Genomic DNA, 5,299 nt, shown 5'->3' with positions numbered 1-5,299 from the left:
GACATTGAGATGCAATCCATATCGAAGGCTGTGCTCTTTAATCTTCATAAGTAAATGTTTCAAGTCCTCTTCACTTTCAGCGATCAAGGTTGTATCATTATCAGGACAGGGTTGGAAATGTAGAGGCAGATGTTTGGTAACAAAAAGAGGGGAGTGATTGACTTTGAAGCCCAGGAGCGGAGGCCCCACCCTAAGTTCTGGAGGTCATGTTACAATTAGCCTGGGGCATTGAGAAGACTCTGAATCCCAACTCTATTCTGCAGAGCACATTGGGAATTCTAGTCCTCGCCTGATCCACCTCTAAGATTTGGATATTTCCAGAAAAAGCTTGACCATTCCTATTCCCAACCCCCGACTGGGCTTTAATTCATTCACACCGTCAGTGATGCAGCAGTCCTACTTCCTAAAATCCTAACCTGAAATCCCTGATCTGGCATTTTTAAGAGCCCCCCAAATACTCATTGGGATCTCATTGCAGGTTGAGGGAAAAGTCAAGACCGAGGGGTACCAAGGCACCAAATCAAGCCGATTTCTGTTATGACACCTCCTTACAAGGGTCCTTTTCGCTTATGAGGCCAAAGAGCAACTGATGAAGACATGAACAATGCTTTATAAAGCAAAGCCTGGCTCACGTATCTGTTTTAAGAAGGACCTCATACTGGAAGTTAAAAAACATCTCCACTAAGTGGACATGCTTCCCATGTGGGGTCAGGGATACCCAAAAAGACATGTCGACTCTACTGAGCCAAAGGGGCTTACTCCTGTCTAGTCCTTGCCTCCCAGGTTTTCCTGAAGAGCACCCCACCCCCCCATTAATGCTTACCTAACACCCCTGTCCTAGTATCTCCAGGTGGCCTTGGCTGAGAGTGTATCCTTTGAGCATATTAGTCAACTGTAGCTTCTTGAGGATTTACATTCAAGTGCTGATTTTCTCCAAGTCTTCAACACAGCCTTGAGGACCACGTCACAAGTCCTACAATCAAAAGAACAAGTCTGTATGAAGTACAGATTAAGGCTGATGCCCTCAACAGATGTTCCCTCTCTTTTAGGTAAAGCACACATGCATGCAACATCACCATTGTTGTTGTTGTTAAATGCCTTCAAGTCAATTCCAACTCATGGCGACCTTGTACAGGGTTTCCAAGGAGCAGCTGGTGGGTTTGAGCCACCAACCTTTTGGTTCGCAGTCGAGTGCTGATCCTACAGTGCCACACCGGGAGTCTGACATCACCATTACTCATGGTCAGTACCTTTATGTCCCTCATATGAAAATCGTGCCATTATGTTCAATGTGCTTGTCTGGTTGGGGTCACTAAACTACGCAGGGAGTAGGAATCTCTGATGCTTATCCAGGGAAGGAGCAGATCGTGACACAGGTAATGGGAAAGTAGGAACCCAGAAGATAGGTCTTAGGGAGGAAATGGAACGTGGTTTAAGTTGAAATTTGTGGGCGTTGTCCCAAGAAGCTATTCAGGAAGGGGCCTGAACCCTCAGAGGCAGACTGGGTGGGCAGCAGCATCTAACAGCTAGATCAGCCAGAATGACTTTTTTAGGGAGTTAATTCTCTTCTGTTCTTCCCACTCTTACCCCTAAAAGTCTAGTGATAGCTTATTTAAGTATTTCCACACTAAGGTGTGAAGATGGGATGGGTGGGTGAATGGGTAGGCAAGGGAACCTTGGGTGGCACAGTGATTCATGCTGAATAAGCGAGTGTCAGGAAAAGGAGACCTGGAGTCTGAGTGTGTCACTGTAGGATAAGCACTGGACTGCAAGGTTGATTTGAACTGCAAGGTCAGTGGTTAAAACCCACCAGCCGCTCCTCAGAAATCCTATACAGGGTCGCTATGACTTGGAACCCACTCAACTGCATTTAACAACAACAACAACAATCTGCTTCCATAAAGATTATAGTCAAGAAAACTCTATAGAACGGTTCTACTCGGTAACATAGGTGCTCACTATGAGTGGAATCAACTAAACAACAATCAACTAAAAACAAGCTGGGGTTTTTCCTTTAACTTTTTATTGTGAATTAAGTGAAGGGTTACAGACAACATCGTTAGTTTTACAATCATTTCAATGACTGCAATCCCTTCTATGCAACAAAGTTATCCCACTTCCTGTGGTTCCTGTTTCCATTCCATACACCTTCCAATCCCTTCTTAACTTTGTCCTTAGGTAAATGTTGCCCTTTTGATCGTGAATGATTGACCATTCCATGGTGAGCAGACCTTTCTAGTGCTGTTGTCCTACTGTGTACCTATCCACTACTTGGGTGACAATTGGGCCATGAGGTTGAGTTCCGTCCCAGACTTGAAAGCTGGTCGAAGGCCATAGTCTTGTGTTCCTCTTGTCTCTTTCTGATTTTTGAGTTTTGTTCCATGTTTTCTCCCATTCTATCCAGGACCTTTTAATGTGATCCCTTACAGAGCAGTTGGTAGTGGTAGCAAAGTACCATTGAATTCTTCTGGTCTAAGAGTCATGGGGAGTGATGTCTACCCGTACCATTGGTTAATTGGCCTAGGTGATTCCAAGCATCTTCAACTTTCAGCATTCTGATTTCTTTTGCACATGGAGAGACCAATAGTTGTACTATCGCTGCTCATGAGCTTTTAAGATCCCAGTCACTACTCACCAAAGTAGGATGTAGAACATTGTCTTTGTAGGCTACATTTTTTTTAGTTTCATTCCTTGTATTTTAAAAAATGTTTTTATTGTGAATTGAGTGGGAGAATATCAGATTACAATCCCCTCTGTGAGTCATCATTCAACAGTGTTTGCTTGTATTCCCTGTTTTTTTTTTGGTTTTGGTAGGAGGTATATACACCAAAACACTCAAGAATATATAATTATTTAAACAATCAAAGGGCATATTCTGCAAGCCTGCCTCCTGGCTGCCAGCACACAGCCTTTCTCTTTCCATGAGTCTAGCTAGAGTCCTTAGCTGCTCTGTCTCTCCATGTCCTCATCTCTGCCTCCATCTCTGGTGTCGCTGCTTCTCTGGAAAGGGTCCCACATTCCACTCGTGCTCTTTTCCCTTGATGGTCCTAGGGTCCTCTGTTTCTGGAATTTAAGATTAACTACTCCCCCCATATGTTGCAAAACTTCTACCTTTACAGTTGTGACAGTCATGATAACAACTTTTGTAGACTACATTTTTCCAATTTAACATGGTGTCCCCTGAGACTATGGTCCTGAGCCCCCAGGCTCAGAAACTCAAGCAATGCATTTTTGTTTTGTTTTCTGTGTTTACATTTGGGAAAGGAGAGCTGGCATAATGGTTAAGCACTTGGCATCTAACTGAAAGGTCCGTGCTTTGAACACACCAGTTTCTCTGCGGAAGAAAAAGACTAGGTGATATGTTCCCATAAAAATTACAGCCTAGAAAATTCTATGGGGGACAACCTATGGGAATTTAACACAGAGGGTCTCTATGAGTCAGATTTGATCTGACACATAGCAACAATATTTGGGTAGAGTAGCAATTCACCATTGCTGTTGTGGTGGTGCATTTGGGAGCAAGAGTGATACCTGTGAGGTTCAGATATCCCTTCCCAAACAGAGAGTCTGTTCTCTGTGGCTGTTTGTTATCCTAACCCAGAGTTTGACCTGCTACAGCCAGGAAGGTGGACCATCCATAATAATATTTGTGATGTTTTCTCTTCCACTTTTACTCCTGAACAACTGCTCCTTAAGAATTCTGATGCTAAATGGAACTTGTGGGAAAGACTCAACCTTCTCCTCAGGACTTAATGTAGAACCCTCTGTGGGGGCTGACTCATGAACCAAAAGTACCCAAAGGAAAATGAGACAGGAGGTCCTGTTGAGCCATTAATAGCTTAGAGCAGAGCCACTCAAATGTCCCCAACAGAACACCCCAACTCTAGACTATTTTCAGTGCATTGCAGATACTGTACAAACATACTATTTCTTTGGGATCTCCATTTTAAATAGTCATGTGATTTTCACAATTAACTCCTTGATCTGTCAGGGCTGGGTGTAGAATATGAATGATGGAAGAGGTGGTATTCTCTAGGTGTTAAGAATATGTGGTGTCTAAACTTTTCCTCCAAGGATCTCTGGTAGCGTAGTGGTTACGAATTGGGCTGTGAACCGCAAGGTCAGCAGTTTGAAACTACCAGCTGTTCTGCAGGAGAAAGATGAGGCTTTCTGCTCCCATAAAGATTTACAGCCTCGGAAACCCTGTACAGGGTTGCTATGAGTTGGAATCGACTCCACGGCACATAACAACAACAAACCTCTCCACCACTCGTCTGTCAGTTTGTCATACTGTGGTGGCTTGCGAGTTGCTGTGATTCTGGAAGCTATGCCACAGGTATTTTAATTACCAGTAGGGTCACCCATGGGGGACAGGTCTCATATGAGCTTTCAGATGAAGACAGACTAGGAAGAAGGAGTGACAAACTACTTCCGAATATTTAGTCACTGAAAAAACCTTATAAATAACAGAAAAATGCTGTCAGATATAGTACCAGAAATGAGTCCCTCAAGTTGGTTGGAAGTCATTAAAAATGCAACTGGGGAAGAGCTGCCTCCTCAAAATAGAGTTGACCATTATGATTCAAACAGAGTAAAGCCTGTGGGACCTTCATTTGCTAATGAGGCACAACTCAAAATAAAGAGAAACAGCTGTAAATATCTAATAATAATCAGAACATGGAATGGACGAAGTGTGAATCTAGGAAAATTGGAAAATTTCATAAATGAAATGGAATGCATAAACATCAGTATCTTAGGCATTAGTGAGCTGAAATGGACTGGTATTTGCCATTTTGAATCTGAAAACCACATGGTTTACTATGCTGTGAATGACAAATTGATGAGGAATGGTGTTGCCTTCATTGTCAAAAAGAACATATCCAGATCATTCATGAGGTACAATGCTATCTGTGATGGGATAATATCCATGTGCCTACAGGGAAGCCCAGTTAATACCTCTGTTATTCAAATTTATGCACCAATCACTAAGGCCAGTGAGGATGAAATAGAATTCTACCAACTTCTTCAATGTTAAATTGATCAAAAATGCAATCAAGATGTATTGATCAATACTGGTAACTGGAAGGTAAAGGTTGGGAACAAAGAGGAAGGATCCGTAGTTGGAAAATATGGCCTTGGTGATAGAAATGATACTGGAGAATGCATGATAGACTTGTGCAAGATCAATGATTTGTTCATTTCAAATACCTTCTTTAGACAGCATAACAGACGACTATACACATAGACCTCACCAGATGGAATATATAGAAATCAAACTCACTACATCTGTGGAAAGAAA

The sequence above is a fragment of the Chrysochloris asiatica genome, unplaced genomic scaffold (assembly GCF_000296735.1).
Source record: "Chrysochloris asiatica unplaced genomic scaffold, ChrAsi1.0 scaffold00156, whole genome shotgun sequence".
NCBI classification, from domain to species: domain Eukaryota; kingdom Metazoa; phylum Chordata; class Mammalia; order Afrosoricida; family Chrysochloridae; genus Chrysochloris; species Chrysochloris asiatica.
The sequence above is the reverse complement of the archived record's forward strand: the minus strand, read 5'-3'. Positions refer to the sequence as shown.